Here is a 15,323-nt window from a genome sequence, read left to right on the forward strand (position 1 = left end):
CTACTCCAATATTTTTACAGGATATTCTTTTTATCCAAGTATTTTTCCCCAATAGCTATATAAATGGCTTGAGAAGGACCAGTCAGCCCGTCGAGGGGGAACTATTCACAACGAGGAAAACGCGACGAAGAGAGCTGCAAAATGTCATTGTTTCTGTCTCTTTACTTCAATATTTTTACAGGATATTCTTTTTATCCAAGTATTTTCCCCAATTGCTAAATAAATGGCATGTTCATGACAAATAACAGTCTTGTGCTAAATGGAATATGAAATAATAAAAATGCATTTATTCAGGACGACATGGCAAAATTACTCCATAATGGTCAAAACTGTCGACTTCACCTTTACTGTCGCACCTCCCGAACAATATTTTATGACACGTAAATCGGACATATGTCATTTCCCTTCCCCGGCTTCGGAGAATGTAAACAAACCAAAAGGCGTGACAGCTAGCTGACATGCCAACCGGAACCGAGTGATGTTTCAAAGTCTTCAAAGCGGAAAATCACACATAACTAGCCTGGATTTATTGACATGACGACTGGGTTGTCGATTGTCTTCGCGGATCGGCAAACCGCCCAGCGGAGAGCAATTTACAGTTCGTTCCCCGGAGGAGGGTGGCTGCAGTTGTTGTGCAGCTAACGTGCTGCTAATGTGCATGAGGAGAGCTTTTTACATGCCTATCAATGATCAAACGTAAGTAGTCCTTTATTTAAAGAAAGTTTGTAGTGTTTACTTTGTAATCGCTGTATTCGTATTTGACATAATACAAAACAAGATGTTTACTCACTTCCTCGTAAGTCCAATGGTCCCACAGTAAATATCCACGGTGAAAGGGAACCTTTTGAAACTCCAAAAAGGCGCATACGCCTCTCCCTCATACAGAATGATTTTTCTGCAGCCGTTTGGCTGGCGTGATGCGAAAAATAAACGTATTAATCCGCAAAATCAGCTGAATCCTTCGTCCTCATACACAACAGTACGCTGTATAGTGAAGAGGACGTCTTCTACCGTACACGTCACAGCGCCCTCCTCCTCAATGCAAGACCGAAGCCGGAAGTCACTCATTTTCATGGCGCGGGATTCAAAAAACTAAATAAATATAGCGATCGCTTCCACACACATCCAAGCGGTCCATATCATTCAGGAGCATAAAATACCACGTGTATTATGAAATAAACATGCTTTTTCGAGTCACATGCACTTTAAAGTCAAAAGCAACATTGCATAGCCATGATAGAAAAACAAAACTTACCAAGCAGCACCCGACACATGTTTCACGCCTGTGTGTGGGGCGTGGGCTGGGGGGAGCACAGCACATCACATGAGTGACACGAACAAACACTGCTAAATTTCTTCAGTGCTGGTCTTCATGGGAAACACAGTCTTCCTTAGTCACAACACTCCTGCTTTTGTCCACCAGCATCGCTAAAATCAACCAAAACTGAAAAATTACATAGTGTTTCTTTAGAGCAGTGGTCCCCAAACTACGGCCTGCAGGCCGTATCCGGCCCGCCTCCACATTTGGTCCGGCCTCCTGAACCCCCCCCCAAATAGTGTTATCTATTTCCTGGCTTTTTTTCTGTGAAGAACCCAAACAGGGTTATTTGGTTATTATCTCTTTAATTAATAGTGTTATTATTATTCATTATTATATGATATTATATCATATTATATTATGTTATTATTTTTATTTTATTTTGTTGCGTGAAGAATCCAGAAAGGGTAATTTAATTGTGGCTTTCTGAAAAACAATACATTTTTACATTTAGGCACTGCTGCAATCGTCACACTCTTTCTGTTACAAACTGACCCGGCCCCTCATCAGAGAAGGGAAAGTCATGTGGCCCTCACAGGAAAAAGTTTGGGGACCCCTGCTTTAGAGTGAAAATCTTTGCAGGTAATCTACCCAATAGTTATTGATATCCAAGTGATGGACAAACCAAGATTTTTCTGCTGGATATTTCTCTCATTTATTCAACAGAGGCTTTTTCATATCCTTATCTCTTGAAAGACCATAATGGAAACTGTACAGAGAGATGAGAGATGGGCTTGTGTTGAATCGTCTCCACGTGGCTTGTCTGCCGAGCGCCAACAAGGTCAATTAAAGAGCAGTAAAATCAAGTCAACCTTGAACGAGGGGAGCGATAAAACCCGATTTGCTAAGACATGTCATTTGAATCAATTATCATTCTGCATTACAGGTCAATAACAATGTAATTGTCATTGCAAGACTGTACCCCCAAGGTGCGGGTTGAGCAGGCTAATTGGGCAAAAGGGCAGAAAAGGGATGCTCACTTGGATAATTGCAGGCATTTTTTATTAAATTGGCTTGTGGCTAGAAACACAGTTAAGCAACCGCAAAGGAATATGTGTGGGCGGGGGGAGGTGGTTTTGCAAAAAACAATATGGTTAGAGGTTTTTGAGGTTACAAGCGCTGATGGAGACTCCACAGCTGAGTGATCCTCATACGACACACATGAGCACTAAAAGGCAATCAACAACCGCACTCACTCATTTGTCATCCGCCGCCTGATTGAAAGCTAAGATTACCTGATGGTGGAGGTTGGGTGGTGGGGGTCAGAGGGCAAAGGAGAAGAGCAGAATGGTCAGAGGGAAAGAACAATAAAGGAGGCTGGAGCACCAAGAAAATTCAGCAGGATTGAAGACGTGAGCCACAACGCCATTAAATAAATGTCCAGCAAAATTTGAAAGGTGCTTCAAAGGGACTCAATGGGCCTCATTCACAAACAGTGCATATGCAGAAATGCATACTTAAATATGAGATTCAGCAATATGTCTATAAGATGCAAACAAATTTAGAACCTCCTCAGACTATGTCTACGCATTAATATCTGCTTTTGAAAACATATCAAATATTTGTTTTTTCGCCAGATGCACAATGTATTGGAAAAACAGCCATGCCATAAAAGCAATAACTAGAACAATGAATACCGACTCTTAAAAACAGCAAACAAATTTAGAACCTCCTCAAATCATTCCTATGCATAATGATTCTTTTTAAAAAAGCAAACATTCTTTAACGCAAGATGCACCATGAATTGAAAATGTAGCCATGCATAAAAACAATAAATTTAATGACAATTACTGAAACTGAAACTTGCTAGTGACCCATAGAAAAAAAAAAAACGAGAAAAAGACATAATTTTTTACTTTTGTTCAATTTAAGTACATCCACTATATGTGTGATGTGTATTCCTGTATATATCCAGTTTATGCTAATAAAGTACATGCTTTGACCGACACAACCCGAACAGTGATCAAACCGCTCCCAGTTTATGTAACGTTCGAAGTTTAGACATCAACACATGCTACAAATCTGAAAAAATTCCCCAAATTTTAAATGAATAATTAACCTTTCAAAAACAGCAAACGCAAGGGTAACTTTACAATAAGGGTTAAGGGTTAATATTAGTTAAGGGTCCAAAAAGCATTCAGTAATGGTTAATAAAGGTTAAGGGGGGAACTTAAGCATTTATAATTTCTTAGTTAAGGGACACATGCTACACTTTACAATAAGGGTCCAAAAAACATTCAGTAATGGTTAATTAAGGTTAAGTAATACTTATGAGGTACGTTCACGTGAAATAATACCACATTTAAGGTTAGGTTAGCAGCACCCAAGGACTTACAGAACAATGTTTCTCATTTTAAAATAGCAATCACTTACGAGTACCAGTATACATTAATAACTATTTATTAATGCGCTAATGTACAGTTGTGGTCAAAAGTTTACATACACTTGTGAAGAACATAATGTCATGGCCCTCTTGAGTTTCCAGTTATTTCTACAACTCTGATTTTTCTCCGATAGAGTGATTGGAACAGATACTTCTTTGTCACAAAAAACATTCATGAAGTTTGGTTCTTTTATGACTTTATTATGGGTTAACAGAAAAAGTGATCAAATCTGCTGGGTCAAAAATATACATACAGCAACACGAATGAGCAATTTTGGCGAATCATTGACTTGAACAAGTCAGGAAAGTCACTTGGAGCCATTTCAAAGCAGCTGCAGGTCCCCAAAGCAGTTGCAGGTCCCAAGAGCAACAGTGCAAACAATTGTTTGTAAGTATAAAGTGCATGGCACTGTTTTGTCACTGCCACGATCAGGAAGAAAACGCAAGCTATCACCTGCTGCTGAGAGAAAATTGGTCAGGAGGGTGAAGATTCAACCGAGAATCACCAAAAAGCAGCTCTGCCAAGAATTAGAAGCTACTGGAACACAGGTGTCAGTGTCCACAGTCAAGCGTGTTTTGCATCTCCATGGACTGAGAGGCCACCGTGCAAGAAGGAAGCCCTTGGTCCAAAAGCGGCACCTTAAGGCTCAACTGAAGTTTGCTGCTGATCACATGGACAAAGATAAGACCTTCTGGAGGAAAGTTCTGCTGTCAGACGAAACAAAAATCGAGCTGTTTGGCTACAATGCCCGGCAATATGTTTGGAGGAGAAAAGGTGAGGCCTTTAACCCCAAGTACACCATGCCTACCGTCAAGCACGGTGGTGGTATTATTATGCTGTGGGGCTGTTTTGCTGCCAATGAAACTGGTGCTTTACAGAGAGTAAATGGGATAATGAAGAAGGAGGATTACCTTCAAATTCTTCAAGATAACCTAACGTCATCAGCCCGAAGATTGGGTCTTGGGCGCAGTTGGGTGTTCCAACAGGACAATGACCCCAAACACACATCAAAAGTAGTAATGGAATGGCTAAATCAGGCTAGAATTAAGGTTTTTGAATGGCCTTCCCAAAATCCTGACTTAAACCCTATTGAGAACTTGTGGACAATGCTGAAGAGACAAGTCCATGTCAGAAAGCCATCAAATTTAACTGAACTGCACCAATTCTGTCAAGAAGAGTGGTCAAAGATTCAACCAGAAGCTTGCCAGAAGCTTGTGGATGGCTACCAAAAGCGCCTAATTGAAGTGAAAATGGCCAAGGGACATGTTACCAAATATTAGCGTTGCTGTATGTATATTTTTGACCCAGCAGATTTGATCACTTTTTTCTGTTCAACCATAATAAAGTCATAAAAGAACCATTTTTTTGTGACAAAGAAGTATCTGTTCCAATCACTCTATCAGAGAAAAATCCGAGTTGTAGAAATAACTGGAAACTCAAGAGAGCCATGACATTATGTTCTTCACAAGTGTATGTAAACTTTTGACCCCAACTGTATATGTGAATTAATGTTAAGTAATGTATTATACATATGTATTATAACTGAACCTTAAGTATGGTATTATTTCACGTGAACGTACCTCATAAGTATGACTTAACCTTAAGTCCCTCCCCCCTTAACCTTTATTAACCATTACCGAATGCTTTTTGGACCCTTATTGTAAAGTGTAGCACATGTGTCCCTTAACAAAGAAATTATAAATGCTTAGGTTAACAAACCCTAGCCCTAAACCCTAAACCCTATATAGGGCTATATATATTTTTAATTTTACCAAACTATTAGTTACTGTCTGGTTATGCATTAACTAATGTTCATTAATAAATTACTAAATGTTACATAAGGGATTATATGAATTATTGTAATGTTACTTAAACATAATTTATTGTCTTAGAATGCATTAACTAATGCATTATTGTCATGTTACTTAAACATTAGTTAGTGTCTAAAAATGGGACCCTTATTGTAAAGTGTTACCAACGCAAGTAAATTATTTTTTTCAAATCTCTTCAATAATCCCAATTATATTATTTTTCTGTAATTTCAACAGTATTTGCAGTTACAATTGATCTTCAGTATCACCTTCAATGCCAGCAAAAATGGCCACTTTCAAAATATCCTTGACTTTGAGTACCGTAATTTTCGCTCTATAAGGCGCACCTGACTATAAGCCGCCACCCACCAAATTTGACATGAAAATGACATTTGTTCATAGATAAGCCCCACTGGACGATAAGCCGCAGCTGTCCTGACTGTATTATGGGATAGTTACACCAAAAGATATCAAATGGTAACACTCTATTTGACAGTGGCATCATAAGACCGTAATAAAACTAAATGAACCAGAATGAAGCTTTGAACAAAAATGGCTCCAAAACCTCATTGCTTCAAGAAGCTTCATTTGGCCATCACTGTTCTCTTGGGGAGACCGTCAACCTCTGCTGCCACCTGCTGTCAACACTGTTGACCAACATGCCTCCTTGCGTGCATTGCAGCGCTACAGATGTAAATAACAAATCAAAATTCATGTTCTGTGCTGTTTCTTCAGTTACTGTTCTAGTTGTTTCAGCAATTGCTGGTTATGGAATTTGTTAGCACTTTATTTGAAGGTGGCAACATCAGACTTTCATAAGACCATCATAATTATGACATGACGCTGCCATGAGCATTAATGAATGGTTATGACAGATTTAATTTTGTATCATCCGGCAAATTATCTCCCTTTTGAATGGATGTAAAAGATCCGAGCTGGACATAATTGGACTTAGTGATATAATTTGCCGGATGACACTTAATGACATCTGTCATAAGCATTCATTAATGGACATGATAATGTCATGTCATAATCATGACTGTCTTATGGTAGTCTTATGGTGCCACTGTCAAGATAAGTGTTACCTATTAAGCATTAACCCAAATAAATCAACAAATGAGCCGAACTGGACTATAAGCCGCAGGATTCAAAATGAGAGAAAAAAGTAGCGGCTTATAGTCCGGAAATTACGGTAGATATGTCCGATAATGACGTTGGCCGATAACCGATATGCGGATATTGTCCAACTCCATAAATCCGATACCGATATCAAACAGATACCGACAGATGCAGTTGTGGAGTTATTGCATTACAGTACGGCTAGTCGTATTGTGATGCTTTAACCCCTTCAGACCTGAGCATGCTGCTGAAGGACATGACGCATTCGCATCTCCAAATCAATTAATACACTGAATTTAGTTGCTATTTCCACTTTTGGGTGATGATTGGACAAAACTTTAACCATCGAAATGAAATAATGTGGTTTAGCACGCCGGCTTTGCTATTTTGGGCTCTTTGAAAGTGGCTGACACAAAACGCAACTTCAGAAGAGGTAGTACTCAATTCTCAAAATCAGGGGACTCAGACTGACTCAAGTGCAAAAATATGCAATCGGGACATCCCTAACAAGAACCATATTCATTACAATAAAATATAGAACGGGACATGCTTAGTAAAAGACCACAATGCAGTCCACTGGGCAATTTCTTGCTGGCATACAAATCACTGCTGAACCTTGTGGTGAATTATAATTTCATTAGCTCTTAGCCATATTTGATGCAACATGACAGTCTAAGAACAACCACAGAGGAACTGTCATTAAAACATTTGACCCATGAATATCCCTAATAAAAAGGAATAAACATTTCTTCATTCCTTTTTTGTCATGAATTGTGTATGGCCTGGAGGAGGACTGGGGCCCCTAATGGGACAAAGAGTCCCATCCCTGCAATAGAGACTGAAAATTAGGGTTTAATGATGGCATGCAGGTGGGGCCAGGTGATCTATAATGAATGAAGCTGAAGAGGAAGTAAGGGGCTGGGGTGCATGGAGACAAAGGGATGGCTTTAGCTGCATCTCTAATAAACGCAGGACCCCAGTTGGAGGCTTTCTCACAGGGGCGAAAAGCATAGGCGGTGACTTGATGTTTATTGATGTTTCCAACTGGAGAACAAGCACAATGCCGAGCACGATTTTGCACAAAAGGCTTTTGCAGCCAGCAGCAAAGGGCCATTGAGCTGTTTTTCCCCTCTTCAAACAACTTAATCGACATAATGCATTGTGGCACATCTAACGTACAAAGAGGACAAAAGGTGACTTGCGTCGAATCTTATGCTGATGAGAGTTGAGGAACATAACCTGGTCCTAATGAAAGCTACAATACCACTAATGAAATAGACTGAATTGACTCGTCTACTTGATCTTGTGTTGGACTCAAAATCTGTCTTGCATGACTGGACCAAATTGTCCGTTGTTCTTTTGTTGGGAGACGGGGGGGTTTGAAATCTTGAGATTCGCACCAAGCCACACATTTTTTTCCCAAAAAATCCATAACAAGCCACTAAACAATGTCACAAAACGCATTTTTCTACTGAAATGAAGAATGAAGGTGATGAATACATAGCAGGGGCGTTACGGGGGGTGTGGAGGTGGGTGGTTTGGACAGTGCCCACCCACGGACACGCTGTGCCCACCCAAAGAAAATTGGATGTAGTACTAACTAGGAGTGGGAACCTCAGGGCACCTCACGATACGATACACTTCGCGATACAAGGCTCACGATAACGATTACCCTAATTTTCGCACTATAAGGCGCACCTGACTGTAAGCCGCCACCCACAAAAATTGGCATGAAAACGGCATTTGTTCATAGATAAGCCACACCGGACTATAAGCCGCAGCTGTCCTCACTGTGTTATGGGATATTAACACCAAAAGATATTAACCGGTAATACTTCATTTGACCATAAAATCAAACGACTTTCATAAGACCAAATGAACACCCATGAAGCTTTGAACCACTTGGTTGCGAAGCTTCATTGCTTCAAGAAGCTTCATTTGGTCATCGCTGCTCCCTTGGGCGAGACAGTCAACCTCTGCTACCACCTGCGGTCAACATTGTTGATGTCCAACATGCCTCCTAGCATGCATTGCAGCGTGACAGATGCAAATAACTATCAAAATTCATGTTCTGTGCTAATTATTTCTTCAGTTACTGTTCCAGTTGTTTTATTATTGCTAGTTATGGTATTTGGTAACACTATATTTGACAGTGGTGCCATGAGACTGTCATTAGAAAATGATAATTATGATATGACACTGTCATGAGCATTTATGAATGCTTATAACAGATGTCATTTAGTGTTATCTGGCAAAATATCTCAATTTTGGATGTAAAAATTCAAGCTGGACATAAATGGAGTTAGTGACATCATTTGCCAGATGACACTTAATGACATAAGCATTCAGTAAAGCCCATGACAGTGTCATGTCATAATTATGATGATCTTATGACAGTCTTATGACACCGCTGTCAAATAAAGTGTTCCATTTTAACTGGAATAAATCAACAAATAAGCCGCACTGGACAATAAGCCGCAGAATTCAAAATGAAGGAAAAAAGTAGCGGCTGATAGTCCGACAATAAGTGTATCTCACGATATCACGATACAGCGATTATCGATATATTGGTCAGAAATTTGATACATTATATTGTAAGATATAACTGTTGAAGGGGGGGGGGGGATATTTCAAAATCGGAAAAGTACTGTTTAAGTCATTTATTAAACAGTGACACCTTTTCTGTGTAAAATATGAATCTACTGCAAATTGTGTACCTGCACATATCGAGCAAACAAACCACAACCACTGATATCTCCTGGAGAGATCATGAAGAATGGCACCCTTAATTTCTTTAAGTTTTAAATCATTACAAAAAAAAATAACAGTGTTGTAGGTGTCAGTCATCAGTTGAGCTTGGAGTGGGGCAATGATAAAATTGGTGGGTCTTTTCTTCGTATATGACCTTTGTTGCCAAAAGCAGTGGTTTGAGCACTTCCACCATCTGCTTCAGCATTTGAGATGTCTGACTCAGTCAGTCACATTGTTCCTCACCTTAAAAACAACAAAATAAAACAAAAAATATTAGTTACTTAATAGCTTTTGAGTTGAAATCCTGATTTTTTTGTGTGTGTTGGAAGTATTGAGTGAATTAAAAAAATATGAATTGAATGTATAGAAATTAAAAATGCAATAATTACCTATTTTTAATAAGTAGACTACATTAATTATCATGCACATCACCTTATATATCTTGGAAGCTATTCAAACCATTTTTATACCTTATTGCATCAAAATGGCAGTAATAATAGTTTGTGTAGTAAACTAGATGGAAAGTGTTTCTCAAATAATATCAAATAAATCAGTAAATTCATGTAGGCTTGTTCGATATTCATTTTCATCCAGTTTAGGGTCCTGGTTTATTTTATATTACTCAACACTAAATGCCATCAAAATAATACATGTAAATTAAAAAAATCAATTACATTGCAAAACTTTCTTACCTCAAGTGATGAAAGCAAAGCAGTGAAGAAATCCGTGTCCACTTCATCACCAGCTGCCAGTGAACCTTATTTTTGTTAGACAATTCTTGCATACAGCAAAGTCCTTGTTCACCTTACTGTCTTTCTTGTTGGTGTAAAATCTAAAGTGCGTCCACATGTGTGATTTGTAGCAATATTTTTCTCACTTTTTCCTCCACCGTTCCCACGAAGCTTTTATTTTTTTCAACCCACTTGGAGCTTCCACTCTTCTTCTCTAGACAACTTGTTAACAGTTAACAGCATTCAATGGCCAATATGTTAAATAAAAGTATCGATACGTGGCGGGAGCATATCGGTAACCGATCGGGTTAAAAAATATCGTGATATATATCGCTGTATCGAGATATTGTCACACTCTTAGTACTAACGGCAGTCTGGACACGGCGTATGGTATTCCTGTCATGTCCACTTTTTACTTGCATGTGTTTTTTGTTTTGTCGCCCTCTGCTGGCGCTTGGGTGCAACTGATTTTATGGGTTTCTGCGCTCTCTGCTGACGTGATTATAGACCCTATCCACGTGACGTCACAACTCCGCTCTCCTGAATGGTACCGCCCACTTGTCCGTCAAAACATAGTGTTAACCTGTTACGGCTACGTACATTTCTCCTATTTACGGCGTGTTTTTCTGCTCCTTAACATTAATAATCAAAATGGTGAAGGCGTGTGTGGCTGTTGGTTGCACTAACAGAGAAGATGGAAGGAGAGACTTGAAGTTTTACCGTATTCCGAGGGATCCAAAGAGGAGAGTGAAATGGACGGCTGCAATTCGACGTGAAAACTGGGCACCAAAAAATCACCACAGACTATGTAGTAGTCATTTTATATCCGGTAAGATGCATTTAAGATATACTTAGAGGGTTTTGGGCTGACAAATAACCACAATTAAGATCATTGCGAGGCTAATAGCCGACAACATACGACGTAGTACGACATAGTTTCAAATTCAAGATGTTTGTGACTTCCCTTTCTTCCACCATCGTTATTTTTTGAATAATATTTAGCTGGTACCAAGTGAAAGAAACTGGCCTCGTCTACGGGGCTGACAAATAACCACAATTAAGATCATTGCTAGGCTAATCGCCGACAACATACACGTATGTATGTAGTGAGAGTGCTATCGCTAAACCATATAAACATTAAAAGCCTTAACTCCATTGACAAACGACATGAAATACATTAGACTTGACAGTGGATGTTAGCAATAACAAAAGATTTTGAATTGAAAATTTCGTAACTCACCTTTCCAAGCACAAGATAGATTCCTGCCGAATTTTCGTGGACGAGGACCTGTTTCACCCAACCAGCAACGAAGTATTTATAAGCCTCCAAGCTCTTGAAGTTTTTCAAATTTTCGTGAGAATAGGCTGATTTTGTGTGGACAAGATAATATCAGCGTAGCAGATGTCAGGCAGACAGGGCGAAGACAGTGGGTCGAAAAACATCGATTTGGGCATCAAATATGGATCTGGCGACTGTATAGAACGAAGCTTTTCCACATAACGCCTTTTATGCAACACATCCAGTGAGTTTACGGCATCAGAAAGCACCGGGTCTTCCATGAAATGCATTTTAAATTCCTCGATCAATTGAAAACAATGCTAATACAGAAACAAAATGACGGACAAGTGGGCGGAACCACACAGCGAGCACGGGGTTTTGTGACGTCGGTGGGTAGGGTATATATGTCGACGCGAAGTCAGTGCTACACAGACCAGGTAACGTCTACATCCAGTACACAGTGGCAGTATTCACAGTCTCATCAAACTGTTTGTGTCTGATACATGCATCACTTGTGAGTTATATTTCTTCTTTGTATATATTCATCAGCATTCCATAGTTATTAGTGATGTGTATTTCATTTTGTTTACATATATGGCAAATGTAGTTAAATTGTTTGTTGATTGTGAGCTAATTGGCTAGTGCTACTACTCAAACGGACATGTGCGTGTGTACTTTGTGTTATTTTGTGATTTGTGCAAGTTATTGACACAATGTTTTATTATCTTCAGTTTTACAAAAATAAATTAGAAACGTGCTCCTGTCTGAAATGATGACTTCAGTAAAGCCCATTCAACTTTGCCACGTCTGATTTCTCTTTGGAGCTTCTTGTGTTCGCTATCTGTCAATTTGTGTACTTACACACATTGAGGACAGAATAATCCCATTCATATCGTACTGATGTGTTGTAAGTTTTAACCTTTGCGTTGTTACCTCCTCTTTCACCTTAAAAAATAATAAATAAATAAAAAGGGAACATTTTTTTTTTGAAATGTTAGTTTTGTTCCTAGGGGGCGCTACATACATTTACGCATATTTAGATTTTTTTTTTTTTTTTGACATTTTATCAAAGTTTTCACCAGTGTTCACCTGGCTGTTGAGTTTGGTGAGTTTTGAAGCATTCTAAGGGGGTCAAAGTGGGGCTCAAAGCGTTGGTCAGACAAAGAATGACTGTTAGGGGGCGCTACATAGTGTATTTGGAATTTGTCTTTACACAGTATCAAAGATTGCATCTGTCTGGACCTGCCTGCTGATTTTGGTGCATTTTGAAGCATTCTATGGGGGTCAAATTGAGCTCAAAGAGGCTGCGGAACAAACTATAACAACATTAATAATAAAACCGAGGAACCACAATAGGTTACCTAAAATAAACATTGTCACCTGCATGTCCATACTGTTCAGTTATGGATGTGTTCTAAGTCAAATAAAATCAAATCAACTTTTATTTGTTTAGACCAAATCTCAACAACAGTTATCCCAAGGAGAAAACAAAACATGTTTTAAGGTGCAGTAGCCCTACGCTGGATTTCGACCTACTTGAGCATTGTAGTTTTTGTTGTTGTTCCCCCCCCCAGGTAAGACTAATGCCCACCCGCTGGTATCCTGGTAACATCACTGATACACAGTTAAGTTGTACTTTTTGCCATCTAACGGAAGAACATTTCCCTGTTTTGACTGTAAGATTTGATTACAAATGTATAATTATTGTGGTGGAACGATACATCTAAAAAAAATCGAAACACAAAACATTTATCAATATTGTAATCTTTTAGATATGTCGTTTTGTAAATAATAGTTCAAATGTCTGAAATGCCTTAGTAGCCCAATTGTCAAAAACAACTTTTTAATTGCTTTAGGTGAAAAGCAACTGTGTTAAATGTTGGGCTGCAGCTGTCGATTATTTTAGTAGTCGATCAATCAATGAACTCGTTATTTCGAATTATCAAGTAATCGGATAAGGAACATAAAAAATTAAAATACCTGAACTGAGCCTCAAACTGTATAAAAATATAAATGAGGATCTAAGTACAACAATAGAACAAAAGGCCAATTTACAGAGCTTATCGTAATTTTCGGACTATAAGACGCTACTTTTTTCACCTCAATTTGAATCCTGCGGTTTATTGTCCAGTGTAGCTTATTTGTTGATTTATTTGGGTTAACATATAAATCTTTATTTGACAGCGGTGTCATAAGACTGCCATAAGACCGTCATAATTATGAGATGATTATGACACTATTATGGGCATTAATGAATGCTTATGACAGATGTCCTTAAGTATCATTTGGCAAATTGTGTCACCAACACACCATTTATGTCCAACCAATTTGCCAAATGACACAAAATGACTTCTGTCATAAGCTTTCTTTAATGCTCATGGCAGTGTCATATCATGGTCTTATAACAGTTTTATTGCACCACTGTCATATAAAGTGTCACCAAATACCAGAGCTAGCAATTAATGAAACAACTGGAAGAGTATCTGGAGAAATAATTAGCATAGAACATGAATTTTGATTGTTAGTTACATCCGTAGCGCTGCAATGCATGCTAAGAGGCATGTTGGACAACAATAGTGCTGACAGCAGGTGGCAGCAGAGGTTGGCTGTTTACCCCAAGGGAGCAGTGATGGCCAAATGAAACTTCTTGAAGCATTGACCCAATTGGCTGCAAAGCCACATGGTGGTTCATTTGGTCTTATGACAGTCTTATCATGCCCGTCAAATAAAGTACTACTAGTTAATATCTTTTGGTATCAATATCCCATACTACAGTGAGGACGACTGCGGCTTCTTGTCTAGTGGGGCTTATCTATGAATAAATGCCGTTTTCATGTGAAATTTGGTGGGTGGCGGCTTATAATCAGGTGCGCCTTATAGTACAAAAATTACGGTAAATGCTATATAATGAATGAAAAATTAAAATATCTTAGCTGAACCTCAAACGGTATTAAAAAAATAAATAAATAGATGGGGATCTATGTACAACAAAAGAACAATTGGCTAATTAACGTAGCAAAAGTCCGCTAGCTTAAATGCTGTAAAATGTTAACTTTTTAAAAAAAATTTTAACAATGCTCTTAAAAAATGGTTCAAACACATATTCCCACAAAAAACGGCTAAATATACCTATGAACTAAATTACGAATGTATTAAAAAAAAAAAAAAAAAAAAATTGCGCAAACAAAAATATACCTTATGTTGATCTAAACAGGTAGCAGCTGGATTCAGCCCTGTGAAATGAGTCGTTATATTCACTGTTGCCACTAGAGGGCAGTGTATACACCTAAAACAATAAAACTAAATGCAAACTCTTTCAAAACAAACCATTACAACGCCACTTTAAAGAGCATACGACACCAGAAAAAAAGTCTTAAATGGCATTATTATGTGAATTAGAATCATATTTTGAGACGATTCAACCATATACAACAATTTAGCAAAGCGCAGATGACGAGAAATTAGTCTTTTAATCTGCCGGTTAGCCACGCCTACAATTATAGGGCTTTAGCGTCCCCAACAGGTGGATGACGTCAGCGGTAGACTAGGCTCATCGGTTTTACTATTCAGCCCATTGAGGGGGAATTGTTCAGAACGAGGAAAACGAGACGAAGAGAGCTGCAAAATGTCATTGTTTCAGTCTCTCTACTCCCAATATTTTTACAGGATATTCTTTTTATCCAAGTATTTTCCCCAATAGCTATATAAATGGCTTGAGAAGGACCAGTCAGCCCGTCGAGGGGGAACTATTCACAATGAGGAAAACGCGACGAAGAGAGCGGCAAAATGTCATTGTTTCTGTCTCTTTACTTCAATATTTCTACAGGATATTCTTTTTACCCAAGTACTTTCCCCAATTGCTAAATAAATGGCATGGTCATGACAAATAACTTGTGCTAAATGGAATATAAAATAATAAAAATCCATTTA

The sequence above is a fragment of the Corythoichthys intestinalis genome, chromosome 7, assembly GCF_030265065.1.
Source record: "Corythoichthys intestinalis isolate RoL2023-P3 chromosome 7, ASM3026506v1, whole genome shotgun sequence".
Classification (NCBI taxonomy): Eukaryota; Metazoa; Chordata; class Actinopteri; order Syngnathiformes; family Syngnathidae; genus Corythoichthys; species Corythoichthys intestinalis.